At 44.9% G+C, this 20,572-nt stretch overlaps 1 protein-coding gene across 3 annotated transcripts in view; it reads left to right on the top strand.

Annotated features, from left to right (window-relative positions):
- The first annotated feature begins 6,748 nt into the window (after positions 1 to 6,748).
- NCOA7 (nuclear receptor coactivator 7) overlaps positions 6,749 to 20,572 on the top strand; it is a 154,176-nt gene continuing 140,352 nt past the window's right edge. For all 3 annotated transcript variants that reach the window (XM_037894730.2, XM_037894732.2, XM_043542868.1), the window contains exon 1: positions 6,749 to 7,103. The gene's annotated coding sequence lies outside the window, so the exon portion shown is untranslated. The remainder of the gene's footprint in view (positions 7,104 to 20,572) is intronic.

Raw genomic sequence — 20,572 nt, forward strand, 5'->3', positions numbered from 1 at the left:
GGGAGGGAGGTTAGTGGGTTACAGATTGTTGTAATAAACTGTAAATCCAGTGTCTTTATTAAGATGATGATTCTCAGTGCCTAGCAGAGTTATGAATTTAAGTTCACAGGCTCATTTTTTTGGAGGTGTTGTGCAGGTTTCCTTTGAAGATGAGGACTGAGAGGTCAGATGTGGCGAGGTTGTTTGTGAAAAGTGTTTGCCCGGAGATGATGGTGTTCTTGTCTTTTATCATTTTCCTTTGTGAGTTCATTTATTTGGCTGTGGCACTGAGGACCTTTCCCAGACCTGAAGAAGAACTCTGTAGCATGAAAGCATGTCTCTTTCACAAAAAGAAGTTGTCCATTACCTCATTCACCTTGTCTCTCTAGTATCCTGGGACCAACATGGCCATAACACCACAGTAAAAAACAATGGTACTTATACATTCTCAGAAAAGCTATTTTGTGCTCAGAGAGTAAGTGATTTAATTTGGGGAAGGATATATTGTCTTTTTCATATATAAAAGGTATGAATTCTGTGTCTTACACGCAAGAGTCAGCTCACCCTTTATTATGGAATTACTACTGCTGCCTCCAGAATACAAGGAGAGCAAGTTCCTGAAACCCTGCCTAGATTTTCGTATGATCTCATTCTAAACATTGATGATACAGTTAGCTTTACTTCAAAGATGCATATTTCATATGCAGTAAAGCTCATTAGCCAAGTAATGTGTACATTGCAGAGGGACCCTACAACACTAACCCACACGAAGTGTGCACGCAGGTAATTATTTTGTCCTTGTGAGTAGACAGAATATGGAAATGGACTATAAGTCAGGTCCTGCTCCGAGTGATGTTGGTGGAGTTTTGCCACTGATGTGGAAACAGGACTGGGACTGTAGAGAAAATGTATCCTGTATATTTCCATATCAAGTCTTTCGGTAGAAATTGACCAGATCATATAGGCACACAATGGGGAACTATGCATCAATAAGTGGAAACCTAGTGCACATGTTTAGTTTTGTGAACTCTTATGCTATGTGGTGGCTTTCTTAGGCCAGGAATACCCTAAAACTTTTGTCAGCATAGCATTTTCAGGTAGAGTTATGATTTTATTTATTTATTTTTATTTTTGCAACACTTCTGTGCCAGCAAAAGCTCTAGTCTAGCATAATTATACTGGCAAAAGCACTCTCTTGCAGCTATAAATTGTGTCTACCTTAGGAAGACTTGCTGATATAGCTATGCCAGCAAACTTTTTCTAGTATAGATTAGGCCTTAGAAGCCTTTCTCCTGAAGTTATGGGACACGTGATCATCTTCCACTCTCCCCTCCTTTTTTTTTAAAATGAAAGCTAAGTTTCTTGCCCTCATAGTTGTGGAGGATAACTTAAAAAAGTGAATTGAGTCAGAAGGCATATAAAAAGGTCCAAGCAACTTACAAATAAAATGTAATGATGTTTTGGGGTGACTCATGATTGGCAATATTGAATGTTTGGCATCACAGTACCAGCCTTGTCCTGTTTTTTAAAGAATCAATAGCAAAACAAAGATCTTGATGTGTGTGCTTAGGGAAACTTTAAAAGTAAAAATGTAAAATTCTCTGGTTTCACAATAAGCAAACAGAGTATTTTTCAAAATAAATGATATTCTAAATATATATAGAAAGAACTCTAATTACTTATAGTGATGATTTTAGTTTTGCGATGTGAATTGTTGTAAGAAATATTCTTTTAAACATGTAGTAAAAGATTAGCGGAGGAGTGGAGGGGAGAAAAAGTACTTTACTGACTGGGAATCGAACCGGGGTGCCATGGTGAGAACAATGAATCCTAACCACTAGACCAGGGAGTGGCAGCCTTTGGCATGTGGCCCGCCAGGGTAAGCTGGTTTGTTTACCTGCCACATCCACGGGTTCGACTGATCGCAGCTCCCACTGGCTGCAGTTGGCCACTCCTGGCCAATGGGGGCTGCGGGAAGCGGCAGACAGCACATCCTGTGCTGTTGTTCTGTGTTCTGTATTGTTCTGTCAGTGATTCAGCTTTTCTCAGCTCCTACTGGCACAGAAGTGCAGCCAGTTAGGCTCAATGTCTCTTCAGCTCCAACTAGCATTCAAGAACAACCAAGAAAGATGCATAATCTTCCTGAGTTGAGGGACGGGGAGGAATAAAGTCTGAAAAAGAGACTTCCATCCATTAATTATAAAAAGGAAATGTCCATGAGCAATCAAAATGAATAAAGCCCAGCTTTTTATCAAAGGTACTGTAGCCAAAATGTTCAGAGTCAGAGCCAAATTCATATATGGGCACCTAATAAGTACGTTATTTTCACATGGCTGCATACACACATTTGACTAATGTGGTCATTATAAGTTAATACATGGGTTAAGTTATTACTCTAATTTGATTGTGGTTCTAGGTTTCTAAAAAGCCTAAACAAAGTAAAGAATTGTTTTGATGTTAGATAAAATACATTAGGTAGAAGATGACTTTCTGTATATTTCTGGTGTGCCCTGTATATAGTGCTTTTTTTATAGTGCACTTCAGTACTAACCTATCTTGATTTGCACAGGAGCTCTGAGTGACATCTCTACAGTTGCCCTTTCATTCTAAGCCTCTATTATCAGATAACTGGAGAAGAGACTTCATTGTCAGGCCCTTATAACTCTCTGAAAATTACCATTACAGCTGAAGTGTGTTATACTTATTTTCAGCATAAAGGTGATTTTAAAAACAAACATCAAAATACATTGTTCAGAGCTTTGTAGCAAGCTTCAACCCTCTGCCCCCAATGTTGTGTTTATGAGCTGTGAGTTGGCTGACAGTACCTTCCTGTAGTTTAATTTCCTTTATATTTTTATTACATGCTGTTAAACTTCAACTGAGCTAGAGGGTGCTATCTGAGAGTTTGTAAATTATGTTCATGTACAATATATGGCTACTATTTTCAGCTGGTTAGAAAATTGTTAGCCTTTTTTCAAAAGAAAATTGTGGGGTGGGGGAAAGGAAGTCTCAACTAAATTATTCTTGTGTAAAATGTTTAATGTTTTTTCCCTATCTTTCTTTCTCCCTTACTGTTAGACGTGAGAAGCCCTTTTCTGTACCTCAAAATCCCAGCCCTTTTAAATGATTTAGTGTGGAAATGTATATGATTCTAGCTTTTACTAAAGGCTTGATCCTATGTCCATTAAAATAAATAGAAAGAGTCCTGTTGACTTCAGTGGGCATTGGATTAGGTATGAATGACTATTAGTAATTCAGATAATACTATTAATAAGGCTAAGATTTAGTCATGGATATTTTTGGTAAAAGTCATGGACAGCTCACGAAATAAAAATTCATGGCTAATGACCCATCCATGACTTTTACTATACATACCCATGACTAAATCAACACTTCTGGGGTGGGGTCCTGCTTGTGGGCCCCTGCTCCAGGGTTGGGAGTTGACTCCCCCACCTCCCCCCAGCGGCCGCTGCTCTCCAGGGACTGCTCTCCAGATGGCATCCGAGGCCGCTGCTCTGGCTGTGTCAGGACTGCTACTGCTGGGATGGTCCCCGGGATGACTCCAGGACCAATGCTTGGGCTCTCCCTGGAGGCGGAGATGGCTGCTGCTTGGGCACTCCCTGGGGCCAGCTGCCTGGGGCTGTTCCTGCAGCAGCCAGTGTGGCTGGCTCCAGGGCCAGCCCGAGTGGCTGGCTCCGGGGCCACTCTAGCAGCGGTCAGTGCGGATGGCCCCAGGGACTGCCCAAGCGGCTGGCCACAGGACTGCTCCAGCAGGGGCCGGTGCAGCTGACTCCGTGGCAGCCCCTGGGACCGCTGCTTGGGCGCTGCCCATGACCAGCTGCATTGGCTGCTGCTCGGGCAGTCCCCAGAGCCAGCTGCCCAGAATCCATGACTTCCACAACCTCTGTGACAGAATCGCAGGCTTAACTATTAATAGTTAAAACTTCCAACTAACACCAAATATAACCTGTGGCTTTAGCTCTGTGCAAAGTATGCATTTCCAGTAATATTCCCCAAAACATCAGTGCCCATGGAGAAATTTAAATCCATTCAAGAAGTTGACTCTAGCATCCCAGTTATGCTGTTTGTTTATTTTGCATGTTAGTGTATCAAAAGCGGAAATTTAAAGTTTTGTCCCGACTTGGTACAAATCTCCCCAAATATCCCAGCAAGGCCACAATCCACAGAATAATTTTGTCAGTGGCTGAAAAAAAGTTATATTTTTTTTTCAAACTAGTATAAACACTAATGGAACTGAATTGTACAACTCTAAAAGGACCAATTCACAGGCATTGGGGGTTTTAACTGGTAAAAACTTGACCACTATTAATAGCCATTTGATGAGCTGAAGATGAGCTGAATCGGAAGATGAGCTGATCAAAGTTACACCCGTGACCAGGTCATGGGCAAATGAATGCCAAGGTCCCTATAATCATGACAAGGGAAGAGTCCAGACTTATTGTCAATCCTATGTGGTAGGGAAAAAAAGACAAAAATAAAATTGATATCAAAATATAACATTTAGTTAGGTTCTTATGTAACCCCCATCACCACAGTATCTGAGTAGCTACTATCTCTAACTGTAGAAGCCCAGTATATAGTTAAGTGGAGACTTAGACCTTGCTCTTACAAGGATTTTTATGGGGGTACAGGGTATATCCACATGGAACATCCTGCAAGAGTGGGACCCTAATCTTCAAGATGCTTCTCATAAGTTTTATACAGCTGCCTATCATCACTGTGGTTTCTGAGCACCTCTCATGTAAATATTAGTAATAGAGCATGGATGTATATGTTCACAAAAGCTTAAACCACAAAAAGGTGGGCAGCTACATTCTGTGAGCCTCTGCATTTTCTTTAAAGTCAGCTTCAGATACAGTAAATTACAGTGATGTAGCCTGAGAGTGACAAATGCCTGGATCATCGGCTAGGTCCTTGGCCAAGAGGAAGGGGTGAAGTTTCCTTGGACCTGAAAGAAAGTATTGCTAGTCACTGACTTTATCTGCTCAGCCAAATTTAGGGATGAATTAAATAGGCTTTGCACCATTTTGAGTGGGAGATGTACATCTTCAATGGAAACAAATTGAAGAGGGAAAGAAAAAATGTCCCAGTTGGTTCTTCACAGTGTTTTCCTTTCATTGTGAATTATGTTTATTAGGGTAATGCCTGGGGACCAACCAAGAATGGGGCTTCAATAGGCTAGGCCCATATGGAAGGCATGATAATATTTCTTATCTTAAAAGAGCTGCCTTGCTATGGCACTTTATTCTTTATCTGGCATTTCATTATGAGAGTCTCATTTTACAAGCATGGGGAATATTGTGTGTTTATCATGGGTGGCGTGTGAAAAACCCGCCCTATCTGCCTGAGGCCTCAACCCTTCCACACCCTCTGCCAGAACCCTCCTCCCACTGCAGCTGCCAGCTTCGGCCCCAGGCTAGAGCCCTCAGCCCCAGAGTGCCCATAGCCTCTCCCACAGTCCTGGAGCGGGTGGCACAGCTGCAGCCTCCCTGACCCTAGAGCATCGGGAGGTAGGTGGTGCAGCCACCCTGAGCACCGGGAGGGCAGGTGGCATGGCTGCAGGCCCCCCCAGCCCCAGAGTGTCGGGAGGATGGGTGGCGTGGCCTCAGCCTCCTTAGGCCCAGAGCACCAAGAGGGTGGGTAGTGCGGCTCGAGCTGCGGCCACCCCACAGGGAGACTGGAGCTGCACCTAGCGGAAGCTGGAGGGGGGACCTGGGAGTGGAGCATGTGCGGGGCCACAGCTGGCTCTTTGGGGAGGCACAGCCTCCCGTAGCCTATGATACCTGTGGCCCATGGTGTTTATATACATAACTGCTTAGCCTCAGGCTTTTAGTCTGCAGTTCATGATTTTGTGGGATTGCTAAAGCCTTCAGGCCTGCTTCTGAAGTCTCAGGACTTCCAGAGCTGGAGCTGTGAATGTGAAACAGACTAAAGGGAGGAATAGAGAGAGAGGTGAACATTATACAGTCTAATGGAGGAATAGCTAAAAAAAATGACAAATCTTGTATGCTCGAGACCTGCTGTTGCCCAAAGTCAAATAATGTAGGAAAATATATTTATTTTCCTGATTTTAAAACAGAACACTTTTTTATCCTAAAGAAGAAGAAAGGTGGAGCCTGGGAGTGTAGGGAGGCAGGGAATATGAATATCTTAGGTTTTTCATTTTCCCACTGAAATTAAGGTTATCAATTTTCAATACATTTAAAATTTGGGCCCTGATTCTATAATAGGGCTCGTCATAGGTGCAAGGGGCCAACTACATGGATCAAATTGCAGGATTGGGGAGCTAGTAAAAAAAGTGTATGTACTTTTTTTTTGGGGGGGGGGGGTCCCAAAGTAATTGAGGGAACACTAACTTGTTCAGATTAAGGTGCTGACCCTGCCATGGACTCTATGGGGGTGCCGGGGGAGGGGGGGGTCAACCCTTTATGTTGCAACTTGTGAGACTGAGGCCTTGACACTGACAAATGTATCTCTCTTCCCCCTCCTCGCCCCCCCCCCCCCCAAAAAAAAAAACCCCTTAGACAAGTCAATTTGGCTAGAAAATGAGCAACCTGAGGGCCGGCTCCTTGGTGTGCTCAATGGGACAAATCACGGGGCCGAAAGCTGCGGTGACATTTTGAAGGGGCTAATGCTGTCCCCCTCCCTCGGGGGAGAGGGAGCCGACGCGCAGAGCGGCGATGGAGGACGGGGCCGAGCAGGGGGAAGGCGCCTGCGGCCAGGCAGGGCGGAGCTGCGGGCCGAGCTAGCGGCGCAGGCAGAGCCGGGGGAGCGGGGCGCGCTGGTGGCGAGGGCCGCTGGGTGGGTGCGGCGCAGGCGGGGCGGGCTCTGCCTGGCGACCATGCTGCTGGCGGAGGCCGGGAGCTGCGCGCTCTCTGCAGCGGGCTGAGCTGAGCTGCAGCGGCCGGGTCTCTCCGGGGACCTCCCCTCGGCGGTCGTGGATGTTCCCGGGCTGCCGCGTCCGCGCCTCTGCAGCGACCCCCACCCCAGCCTGCTGAAGCCGCCCGGGGAGCATGGGGACGCCGCCGAGCATCCCTGAGAGGATCCGACCCAGCCGCAACCGCAAGTGCCCGGCCCGCGGCTGAAGGAACCGGTGCAGCTGGGTGGGTCTCAGCGGGCGGGCAGCAAGCCCTGCGCGGGAGATGCCCCTCTCAGGCTGGGGTGGGGGTGATCCAGCAGCCGCCTGGGGAGGGGAAGGAGGCTCCATCGGGGGCTGACATTTTGCAGACCTCATAACAATTAACCTGCCTTTTCAGAGGCACAACAACACAGCCGGCGAGGGGGGAGGAGGAGGCGGGCGAGGAGGAGGCGGGCAGATGGGGAAGTGCATTAGTTTGTCTGGCTTCAGAAATGCTGGTTTCCTTGGCTTGGCTGTGACAGCAAAACCAGAGGGGGAACATCGGACTTGAGGAAGCTGCGGGACTGAAAGGTGCAGATTGTGTGTTGTGCATGTACAGCTAGCCTGTGTTTGGGGAAGGGGGGGTTCAGTTCGCTTGAATCTTTACCGGATTGGTTATGTTTTGGTAGTACCCACAGCGAGGTAGCTGCTTTCAATCTCTGTAGTCCTGTTCAAAGATTTTACTATCCAAGTCTTTTTGTTTATTTCTCTGCAATTAAAATCCTTTTGCAAATAGTGTAATTATTTCCTCTCCCACCTTTAACACGTTCTGAAATATATTTCCAGTTAGGATTACAGAATTTTTACATGTACTTCCAAGAAGTAGATTTCATTTTTTTTAATCTGAGGAGGAGGAAGAGAAGGTGATGGTGGTAATTTGAGGGAAGGGCCTTAAATGATATTTTGGGAGCATGAAATCTGTCGTAGGTATTGGGTGATGTGGGGTGGGTAGTCACTGCAGTGATGCACGGAAGCATCCAGCAATAGGCAACGATCATATTCCAATGTGTCTGACATAACTTCATACCTGATATCCTTTGTTATTCAGGAAAATTGGTGGGCTAGGAACTTGGTTTCAAATACAATTTCAAAATAAAGAACAAATGCTGATTTTCATTGTCTTGCATCAGTCTGGATTTGGGGCAATTGTAAGATTCCCAGCATGTGAATTATTGGAAAATGGGGTTGGTTGTGATGGTTCTATTTAAAACAAATAGTTGTATTTTAACTATCAAACGACATTGGTCACAAACATATTAAAGATTTGACCAAGAGAAGAGAGGCCGCTCAGAGTTAACATTACAAATCTGGACTCTGACTTGTGCCGTTGTATTTTTTTTTTAAACAGTTTTAAGTGTGGATGGATTGTTATCCTGGATTAATAGTCCTGACATCTGATTTTCAGACTCATGATATCAGAACACATTTTATGGTTTAATTTTCTTTTCTAAACAGAGAGAAGACAATAGCTAATAAGCAATATTTAGTGTATGAGAGTGGATACATTGGGCCCAGATCTTGCAATTTCATTTGAGCAACTGGATCCTACACCTGTTCACATCCTTACTGATTTCAGTAGGATTCTTTGAGTGGATACAGGGATTCACCTGTGTCGATCTGCCTGCAGTATCAAGGCTATGGATTTTTAACAGCTATCTTCTTGACATTAGTCTTTAGAGTAAATACTCAGTTATGTAATTTTATCACGTGTGTTATTTACTTAATGGTCTGTAAATACTGCACTTCCATGAGGTCATTGTACATGCTTATATCAATACATAATTATGGACTTTTAAATGGGTGATGTTTATGCACTAATTGATTATGATTTGTGTGGAGCTGCTGTGAACTACATTGAGTGCCTGTATTTGGATAATATTTTGCATGCATATTGAAGAAGTCTTTCCAGTCTATCTCTTACACAAATTTTTTACATATTTTAAAGAATGAATTCTGGTATTATATGTACAAAATATAACATTAGAAAAAAAAGTTACTGCAGATTGCAAAAAGAAACACCAAGAAATATGTATACAGCATCTGAAAAATGGTATAAGCAGCCCTGCAGATCTTGAAAATTGAAAGCAAGCCAAAGTAAAAATGCTTCCATTTTCCAGTCCTCCTTCTCTCTCTAACTCTTGTTCCTGGAAGATTTCCATAAATGAACTAAATAGATAATGGACTCAATCTTGCAAGTTGTATACCTGTGAGTACCTTTGCTCTTGTAAGTAGTCCCACTGACTGCAACAGGAGCAATCCCATGAGCAAAGTTATTCCCAGGCATAAAACTTCGCAGGATTGAGTCCATTGTCTATTTAGTTCATTTATGATCCAGTATTGTGAATTTTGCAGAAGAATCTTGCGGGAAATTCTGTTCTTTATTAAAGAACATGGAGGCTCTATGTGCAGTGCCTTCCTTTTCTTTATTATGTAGCACAGCATCACACAAGGAACATTTCCAGAAAACATACTGTATATACATGCCTCTCTGTCCCTCTCTCGCCTCAATGGGGTCTTCCCTTGTGATGTCCCTGTTTCTATGAGTTGCAGCATTTCTTCATTTGATGTAGCTATGATTCTGATTTGTCATCTCTAATGTTGAAGTGATAAATCATCTCTTGAACTTGAAGTGAATCAATAAGAATGCTTCTGTTTGTTATCCTCTGTATTTAAGATTTGGAGAATACAAGCGGAATTACTCAGGGAGTGACAGTACTCAATATTTCACCTCCATATCTTTCTATAAGTCCTGATTTTCCTGCAGCGTGGTGCCTGCAAGCATCACAATATTAAGGCAAGGCATTGAGCTTCTATATTCAGTGCTGATATAGAGCTGCATTCATTTGGAGAACAGAGTAGATGAGACAATGTTAAAGCAGGACCTCTTCTGTGACCTAATTGTCAGACTTGATACATCTCCTTTAGATGGATGACCAAAGTGGCGCCCAAAGGGTGTCTCATACGTGGAAGTATCTATATTGCCTGCCACATGATCTGTCTGATCCAATTAATTGCTGATACTGGCAGAAGAGGTTTTTACAAAAGGATAATTGTGAGCTAAATAGTGGACAGGAAAGCCCAATTTCCCTTTATACTCTAGTAGGCATTGAAGGAAGGTTGGAACACAACTGATAATAGAACATTTTACCACTCCCTTTAACTTAGAGAGGAGGATCCTATGCGAGACAAAGCAGCATAGCCAAGGTTTGCTTACTGGTCATCAACGGGAAGAGAGTTGTTATTCTTCCAGTTCTGGAATAATAATACTAGTTTCACTGGGTTAGTAGAGCTGACGTGAGGCAAATTGGACTATTGCTTGGGCCCAAGAACTTGTATTAATAACTGGGGAGTTTCCCCCAGGCATCATGTTGAAGGTAAGAATAACAGTCTGCTTTTAGGTTAGTCACTTCTGAAATATACTGGACCTGAACCAAGACTTGGCACAGCAGACAATATAGATCCAAAGCCTTCAGCAATGTTGGACATTTTCTAGGATTTTAGACCATCCTGGGGCAATTTATGCACCATACATTGGTTGCATTGCCCTTTTCTAGAAGGATCCACAATCTGTCTCAGTTGTTTGCAAAAATCATGATGGCAAACACTCCAGTCATTAAACTTCAGTGAGTTTATGTACCAGTTTGACTGTTTAAGGGACCGTTGTCCCCTTTTTGATATTTTTCACATTTTGCTCCCTAACCTGACAGACTGGCATCTGATTCTACTGTCCCATGGGGGAAGACAGGCAGATTACATTGCTGTTCCATGTGTTCATGTGGTTTAGACACCATTGGACTTCCTTATTCACTTTCCACTAAAGATGTTGTCATATGAACAACCACTGTGAGGCAGGTTAGCTTTCAGTTTTTAGAGGGCCCAATTACGGATCCAGACATGCGAGGTTTGACTGAATGGTAGAGATAGTAACCCCTGAACTTGAGCCTAGTTTTTGAGGAACTGTTTGAAGTCTGAGGAGTCTCTTTATCTTCTTCCTTATTTTCCCTAGTTTGTTCCCTGGGAGATTTATCAGGGCCATGGTAAAGTCCACCTGGAATCTGAAGGAAGCTGTTTTCAGTGAGGGTTCCAGCATGTATGTTTTTCCTATTCATCATAAATGCTTCTGCGTCCACGAGGAAAACCACACCAAATATCCTCTTTTCCTGTGCTGGCTGCTGATTGGAATGTCATAGGGGTAAGCTGCTGAAATTGAGCCAGGCTGGATGGTGTCACCTATCAAATGAATTTGCTCAATACTTGTTCAGGGGTCTTAAACTGATCATGGGTCTGTGACTTCTGTTCTTCTTAAGTACCAGAAGGGGATACTCTCACACCTTGGAGGCTCCCCTTTGGGGGTTTCCTAGATTTTTTTTTTTTTAAGATGAGAAGGGACCATGGTGGTCATCCAGTCTGACCTCCTGCACAGCACAGGCCATAACATTTTGCCTACCATTTTCTGCATCAAGCCTAAAAATTTGTAGTTGAACTACAGCATATCTTTTAGAAGGACTTCTTATCTTGATTTAAAAATGTCTAGAGATGGAGAATCTATCACATCCTAGGTAAGCAATTCCCATGGTTATTTACCTTTACTATTAAAAATGTGTGCCTTATTTCCTGTTTGAATTTATCTAGCTTCATCTTCCCCACTCTGGGATCTTGTTATGCCTTTGTCTGCTAGATTAAAGAGCTCTCTATCATCAGGTATTTTCTCCCCATGTAAGTATATTCAGACCATGCTTAAGTCTTAACTTCTCTTCAGTAAGCTAAATAGATTGAGCTCTTTAAATCTCTTACTGTAAGGAAGGTTTTCCAGTTCTCAAATCATTGTTGTTGCTCTTCTTGGAAACCTTCCCAATTTTTCAACATCCTTTTAGAAGTGTAGACATGGAACAGGACACAGTATTCTGGTAATGGTCTTTCTAGTGCTGTTTACATTCAAATCCCTACTCTATTCCTACTTGATATTTCTTTGCTGATGCATCCAAGGAACACATTATCCTTTTGGCCACAGCCTCACACAGGGAGGACATGTTCAGCTGGTTATCCACAAGGATACCCAAGTCTTTTTTCAAATTAATTGATTTTTAGGATGCAATCCCTCTTTCTGTAGATTCCCCAAATTATGGCTTGTTTATGGATCTTCCCCTGTACACAATCAGTTTTATGATTCTGATGGAGTAGCATCAGTTCTCTGGGAGGAGAGAAGAGAAGGAAATCGTTTCATTCAGAACCCTTTCCCATCTCTATTGCCCAGGGATCCCCATGGTCCTTCCTGAGATACAGGCAAAGAACCAGCTCCTTCACTTTAGAAGATGAGGACTAAGGCCAGGTCTATGCTACAGAGCTAGGTCAATGTAAAGCAGCTGTAAGTGTCTACACTGCAGTGTTGCTCCCGCTGGTGTAAGTCCCCCACTACACTGACCTAATAACTCCACCTCCATGAGTGGCATAGAGCTCAGGTCAATGTAGTTAGGGCGATGCAGTGTCTGGGTAGACATTGCATTACTTACATCGCCTATCAGTTCTGCATGGAGCTCACAGCTGTGAGCCCTGCTGCTGGGTGCTGACAGTCTGGTCTGTCAGCACCCAGCAGTGGGGATCCATGCAGAGCCTACAGCCCGGGCTGTCAGCACCTGACAGCAGAGCTCACACTGCTTCACTTAAGTTGGAGCAAGCACTCCTGGCAAAGACGTGCACCACTGGCAGAAGGAGGGTAGTGTGGACATGAAAAACTGCAGTAATTACTGCGGTGGCTGTATGTTGACCAAATATAAACCGACTTGATTGTTTAGTGTAGTCAAGGCCTAAATGGAGAAGAGAGGAGACCGTTTAGGCTGTCTCACAATAATAAGAGTGAATTATTATTGGAATACCAGCCTGATGTGGATTAATTGCACAGGCATTTGCTTATCTCCAGAAAATGTCAACTAGCACCTGACTCATTTTCAAACTAAATTTAATGTTTCCTAGCAATGGCATTTTCCATTTCTGCAGTTACTCTCACTTCTGTACTTTCTGTCCCACACACCGTCTGTCTCGTTTTCTGTTTATTTTCTTATATTCTAAACCAGCATAATAATGGAAAAGACTAAAATCATTAATATTTATGAGACTAGTGCTGTCACTTAAGTTTCAAGGGGAACTGGTGTGGCTTGCTGCCATACCAGCTGGTTCTGTGATCTCAAGCTAAATGGGGTTAGGCTGGGCCATTACTTGGACGGGACACATGCCAGGAATAGCTAAGGAGAGTTGAGGATTCAGCAATACATGGGTACTGTGGTGATGGGCACTATGGAAAAACATCAGGTAAATAAAATAGTAAGTGGCATTTGTTTCATGTAGTAAGAAATCATCTCTTGGGTAAGGAATGTCCCAACATGATGGTAAATTGAAAGGTAAAACAGTGGCTTTTTTTAACCATTTGTGGTTATTTCAGATTCCATGGGATTGTTAATAAAGTAGAGTTTGACGGGATGTACAGGTGTTTTGCTGATCCCTAACCAGGATCCTATAGCCCTGCCACTCCCCACCCAGGCAGTGCCCTGATGAAGAGGCCCTTTCAAGCCAGATAGTGGCCTAAGTTTTATTGATTGTCTCCCAGCAAAGGTTCAGTTACACCTCAAGTAGGCATGCCCAGCAAGAAGCTAATTAAGTTCAGCTGAGCCCAGTTGGGCTCAACACATTAGGGTGACTTATAAAGGATTTAAAATAAATGTGGGCTCTTTTTTGCTCCTTTGTGATATATAAAGAATACCTGATGGCTCTTCCCCCTTCCATCACCCCATATTTCTTTTTACCTTTGAAATAAATGTCAAGAATGTTTGTCTGGTTTTGTTGGAGGAGCTTGTGGAAGTCTCAGGGATGTTTATTGTGAGTTTGTAACACATTAAATGAAGGGACGAAGGTGCTGAATCTTAAAGAAGGCTCAAAACATTAGTCATGTACGTTAAACAGGTATTAATTAAAACGGGTTGGCAAACTTTTTGGCCCGAGGGCCACATCTGGGAATAGAAATTTTATGCTCACAGAATTGGGGTTGGGGTGCGGGACAGGGTGAGGGCTCTGGGGTGGGGCCAGAAATGAGGAGTTCAGGGTGCGGGAGGGGGCTCCGGGTGGGGGAGTGGAGTACGGGGGAGGGGTGTGAGGGCTCCGGCTGGGGGTTAGGGCTCTGGGGTGGGGCTGGGAATGAGGAGTTTGGGATATAGGAGGCTGCTCTGGACTAGGACCGAGGGGTTCGGAGGGTGGGGTGGGGATCAGGGCTGGAGTGCGGGAAGGGATCCAGGCTCCGGGTGGGGGTGCAAGCTCTGGGGTGGGGCTGGGGATTAGGGGTTTCGGGTGCAGGAGGGCGCTCCGGGCTGGGATCCAGGGGTTTGGAGGGTGAGAGGGGAATCAGGGCTGGGGCAGAGGGTTGGGGCGTGGGGAGGTCCCGGAAGCAGTGGCATGTCACTTCTCCGTTGGAGCACCGGAGGGGGCCATTGGAGCATGTAGGAGCCGGAGGGAGGCCTTGCTGTGGCTTCCGGGAGCTGCATGGAGCAGCCCCCGATCCTGTTCCCTGCCTGGAGCTCCGGAGTGGGGCCATGCGGCTGCCTCAGTGAGCCATGTGTAGTGGCCCTCGACCCTGCTCCGTGGCTGGAGTGTGGAAAGCCCCAGACCCCACTCCCCAGCGGAAGCTCGAGGGCCGGCTTAAAACGGCTGAATGCAGCCCGTGGGATGCAGTTTGCCCACTCCTGAATTAAAAACTTTTTTTTTCTTCATTTTTAAACAGTATGGCTAAAACTCCCTTTCTCTGTTGGTTATTTAGTTTTCACTCTTTCTCCCAGAGTTACCATTTTATTGGTTCTCCATTTGCCTTTATGAAAAAATAGAGACCGGCTTTATGTCTCACAAAGAAGCAAAAAAGGGCACAAGCTATTTTCCCTCTTGTGTACCTCATCTTTTAAAGGTAGTCTGGGTTACTCCAAAAGGGGGAGAGGAGACTAGCAGGGAGCTTTGGGGAGACATAAGAATCTGAATAGAATACCTGTTGTTTGTTGGTAGTGTTGTTTTGGGTTTTACTGAGTGTTGAGCTGCATGGAAGAAACACAGGCAGGGACTTTTGGTTCATAGAAAAAATAAAAATGTGTGTTGTTTTGATTAAATCAGAACTTCTGAGATAAAACTGAAATCCCAGAGGGCATTTCTTGTGTTTACACAAACTCTGAACTGTCTGTGTCTAGATGAATCTCCCTTGATCTGCCTTGCTCTGGCTATGCAGACCACCTGTCTCTCACCGTCTTGCACTAGAGGTGGAATTGCAGACACCCTCTACACAAGCGAGAGAAAATGGAAGGTCTCACAAAGTATTTGGCACAGCATTAGACCCTGATAAGAGCCCCAGAATAGTTTCAGCAAGGTCATTTGGCCGTCTAACAGAAGTAGGAGCAACTGTTCCAGGAATTACTACTTCACTGGGTCATCAACTCATCCCAGCTGATGTTCTGACTGCCAGTCTCAGCCCGGCCCTGTCCAGCTAGGATATTATGATGATCCGGATGTTTACCCAGTCATTTCTGAGCAAGGAGCTACCGTGGGCGAAGGGTATTGTGAGTTCCTCAAGTGATACCCATCCTGACTGGCAAAACTCAAGCTGCCAACCAAGCCCTGGATGATGAATTTGCTAACGATTGAGAGTCTGAACCTGGCAGTACTTTTCTGAGTAGGGAAAAGTGAGAGCTACCCCGGAGAGCTACTGGTGTGTTAATTTCAGCGTCAGAACCATTTCCCCTACCTCCCCAGGGTTCTGACAATGAGTTATTGCCTAGCACTTGAAAGAATAGGCAACGTAGTGGCACTGGACAGAGAACTGCCTAGTAAAAGGCCTTTTAGACTACTGTTTTGTTCTAGAAGAACTTGCTGGCACATGTCCAACTATGTGTTTTCTGTTTTGGAGTAAATACACCTCTGACCCCGTCTGTGGTCTGCTCAAGGGATGACCCTAAGGTCTCAGGCCTCTAGCTGTCACGTCCCTTGGGACAGGAACCTATGCCCATTTTCCTCCAGACAAGGGTTTTAGGCTGCAGTCCCCTACAGTTTACTGTGATTATCTTACCAGGTGTGACTTAGCTTTGCACCTGCAGTTTCACTCTTTATTTCTCTCATAAGCAAAGACAGTCGTTTACCAGAGACCAGACAGATGTACACAGAGCACAATACATTTATTTTTAGGACAAAAACATTACAGAGAAAATGTACAATAAAACAATAAAAGATCTAAGTGCATACTTAAGCTTACCAATCAGCTGCAAACAATCAAAACCATCTGGAGGTGAAAAAGGAACATTACAACAGACAGGAAATCACCCTATGAATATTGACAAAAGACTGTTTCTGTACCACACTGAGGAGGAGAGGCACTCTGTATCCACTCACAGAGCAGACCTTTTGAAGAACACAGGCATTTTCATGAAAAATTAGATCCTGGTTCCTGTGAAGCCAGACAGCTCTGCAACAGTCCGAACTTTTTGTGTGTGTGTGAGCCTGATATATTAAGTGTAGGCCCAGGTTTGCATTTGTTTTGTATTGTAACCATTTGTTTCCATCACTCTTTTTCTTAAATAAATCTTCTTTTGTTTTACTACAAGTGCTGTGTGATATACAGGAATGAGAGTTTAAGGTAAAACTAGTAACTTGGGTACAGGGAACATTAGATCTGGGATGTCTGTGAGCAGACAGTGTCAGGGGCTGGATATCACAGGGGAACATTTCAAAGAGACTCAAGTGCATCTATTGTTAACCTGCAAGGTGAAGATGGGGCTGGCGTTCCCCAGAGAAGTGCTTGAGTGGCTGACAGGCTGGTGGTGTTAGGGACCTAACACCCAGCCACCGTGGGGAAAACTACCTTTTGGGAGAGGCGGGGGTAACAAAGTGACTCTCAGTCCTGAGTACCCCAAGAATCATTACCTCTCCACACTGATTGTAGTTCCTGGGCAGAGCTCGGTAATCCTCCCCAACTAGCCAACTTACAATCCCTGGCTCAGAGAGGTAACATTTATAAAGTGGATAACATAGTTTCAAGCTAGGCCTGTGTTCATATGTGTCATGTGTGTAAAGTTGGATTTGCTGGTAAAACTCAGCAGTCAGGCAGATGCAGCCCAGGTCAGGGACACCAGAAGGGGGAGGCAAGGGGTCAAGGCCCTCCCACTTTTTGGCGCCACAGCCTCTCCACCTGCCCAGTGTGGGGGGGATCGAGAGCAGCCCCCAGCCTGTGTCTCCACCCCGTGGGGCTCCTCCCCCCCCCCACCCCCCCGCAGGGCAGGAAGGTCTGCAGCTGCCCGTATGCTGCACATGGCTGTTACCTGGACCCAGCTCCAGCTGGGGGGCCACAGTCTGGCTATGGTAAGAGCTGCGTGGGCAGCTGTGGGGAGCTGCGGACCCTTCTGTCCTGGGTCCCTGGCTCCTGGCCTGCTCCGGCTTCCAGCTTGGCTGGGGGTGGGGCCACAGGCAGAAGAGGAGGGGTGGGGGGCCCTAGCCCCCCCACTTTTGCGCAGGCTCTGCCACCCCTGGCCCAGGTGACTGAAAACTACACAATGACTGATTAGGTAGCAACCCTCCTTGCCATATAGTGAGAATGGTGGAGCTGATTACCAGGCAGTCAGAAGAGCCATCAGAGTTGGTAGGAGAAGAACAATGGACTACCAAAGAGAGCCCTGGGTACACTCCTGCTTCTCACAAGGACTCATCAGCTACAGTGTCTAAGGAAGTCAGATTATGAGGCCAAAGAAAGTCCATTTGATTCACCAGTAATTTATTTTCAGTGTAGAACACTGGGCTTCATTAGTTGCGTGTGCCTGGTTATTCAGTGTTATTATATGGGATATAGGTACACCAGCAGAAAACAGATGACATCAGAACTGTGTAGCCTCCGTACAGCTATGGACCCTTGCAGTAGTTAGCTGCCCTTGTAAGTACTGCCTGAGCCAAGCCAAAGAATTAATACAATTCTCCTGACCTGTTGAGCTACCCACTGATGATCTTACTTAACAAGGAACTAACTTTGTTTCACTTAATGCAGGAGTGTGGGAACTTCCTCAAAATTTAAGTCAGGTTCTCAAACTTTTTTTTTCACAGACCACTTGAAAATTGCTGAGGGTCACGGAGGACCACTTAATGATCTGTCCAAATGTTGTTTGTACCATTATCTAACTATTGTAAAGCGCTTTTCATATAATAGAATATCAGGGTTGGAAGGGACCTCAGGAGGTCATCTAGTCCAACCCCCTGCTCAAAGTAGGACCAATCCCCAACTAAATTATCCCAGCCAGGGCTTTGTCAAGCCTGACCTTAAAAACCTCAAAGAAAGGAGATTCCACCACCTGTCTAGGTAACGCATTCCAGTGTTTCACCACCCTCCTAGTGAAAAAGTTTTTCGTAATATCCAACCTAAACCTCCCCCACTGCCACTTGAGACCATTACTCCTTGTTCTGTCATCTGGTACCACTGACAACAGTCTAGATCCATCCTCTTTGGAACCCCTTTCAGGTAGTTGAAAGCAGCTGTCAAATCCCCCCTCATTATTCTCTTCTGCAAACGAAATAATCCCAGTTCCCTCAGCCTCTCCTCATAAGACATGTGCTCCAGGCCCCTAATCATTTTTGTTGCCCTTTGCTGGACTCTTCCCAATTTTTCCACATCCTTCTTGCAGTGTGGGGCCCAAAACTGGACACAGTACTCCAGATGAGGCCTCAGCAATGCTGAATAGAGGGGAATGATCACGTCCCTCGATCTGCTGGCAAAGCTCCTACTTATACAGCCCAAAATGCCGTTAGCCTTCTTGGCAGCAAGGGCACACTGTTGACTCATATCCAGCTTCTCATCCACTATAACCCCTAGGTCCTTTTCTGCAGAACTGCTGTCTAGCTACTCAGTCCCTAGTCTGTAGCAGGGCATGGGATTCTTCCTTCCTAAGTGCAGGACTCTGCACTTCTCCTTGTTGAACCTCATCAGATTTCTTTTGGCCCAATCCTCTAATTTGTCTAGGTCCCTCGGTGTCCTATCCCTATCCTCCAGTGTATCTACCACTCCTCCGAGTTTAGTGTCATCTGCAAACTTGCTGCGGGTGCAATCCACGCCATCTTCCAGATCATTAATAAAGATATTGAACAAAACCGGCCCCAGGACCTACCACTGGGGCACTCCGCTTAAGACCGGCTGCCAACTAGACATGGAGCCATTGATCACTACCTGTTGAGCCCGACAATCTAGCCAGCTTTCTATCCACCTTGTAGTCTATTCATCCAGCCCATACTTCTTTAACTTGCTGGCAAGAATACTGTGGGAGACCGTATCAAAAGCTTTGCTAAACTCAAGGAATAACACATCCACCGCTTTCCCCTCATCCACAGAGCCAGTTATCTCATCATAGAATGCAATTAGGTTAGTCAGGCATGACGCCCTTGGTGAATCCATGCTGACTGTTCCTGATCACTTTCCTCTCCTCTAAGTGCTTCAGAATTGATTCCTTGAGGACCTGCTCCATACTTTTTCCAGGGACTAAGGTGAGGCTGACTGGTCTGTAGTTCCCTGGATCCTCCTCCTTCCCTTTTTTAAAGATGGGCACTACATTAGCCTTTTTCCAGTCATCTGGGACCTCGCCCGATCACCATGAATTTTCAAAGGTAATGGCCAATGGCTCTGCAATTGCATCTGCCAACTCCTTTAGTACACTCGGATGCAGCGCATCCAGCCCCATGGACTAGTGCTCGTCCAGCTTTTCTAAATAGTCCTGAACCACTTCTTTCTTCACAGAGAAGAAGTGTGCAGCAGTCTGGGATCTGACCTTGTTCGTGAAGACAGAGGCGAAAAAAGCATTGAGTACATTAGCTTTTTCCACATCCTCTGTCACTAGTTTGCCTCCCCCATTCAGTAAGTGTCCCACACTTTCCCTGACCACCTTCTTGTTCACATGTGCCTTGCAAACTGTTTCTTTCCTAATTTGTCACAAAAATTACCAAATTTAATTAATTATTAGATGCTAATATTCCATAAGACCATAAGAATGGCCATACTGGGTCAGATCAGTGGTCCATCTAGCCCAGTATTTTATCTTCTGAAAGTCTGCAGTGCCAGATGCTTCTGGCAGTTGGAGGTTTAAGGACACTCGAGCATGTGGTTGCTGACCATCTTAACTAATAGCCATGGTGGAACTAACCTCTAAGAACGTATCTAATTCTTTTTTGAACCTAGCTATATTGTTGACCTTCACATCATCCTGTGGGAGCCAGTTCCACAAGCTGATTGTGAAGAAGTACTTCCTTATGTTTGTTTCAAACCTGCTGCCTATTACTTTCATTGGGTGACCCCCTAGCTCTTGTATAAATAGGGACTCACTTTCTCCATGTCATTCATGATTTTATAGACCGCTGTCATATTCCCCCCTCCTTAGTCGTCTCTTTTCTAAAATGACCAGTCCCATTCTTTTTAATCTCTCCTCAAATGGAAGCTATTTGATTTCCCCTAATCATTTTCGTTGTCCTCTGCAACTTTTCCAATTCTTATATATCTTCTTTGAGATGGGGCAACCAGAACTGCACACACTATTCAAGGTGTGGGTGTACCATGGATTTATATAGCTGTATTAAGATATTTTCTGTCTTATCTATCCCTTTCCTAATGGTTCCTAACATTCTGTTAGCTTT

This window comes from Chelonia mydas, chromosome 3 (genome assembly GCF_015237465.2).
Source record: "Chelonia mydas isolate rCheMyd1 chromosome 3, rCheMyd1.pri.v2, whole genome shotgun sequence".
Taxonomy (NCBI): domain Eukaryota; kingdom Metazoa; phylum Chordata; order Testudines; family Cheloniidae; genus Chelonia; species Chelonia mydas.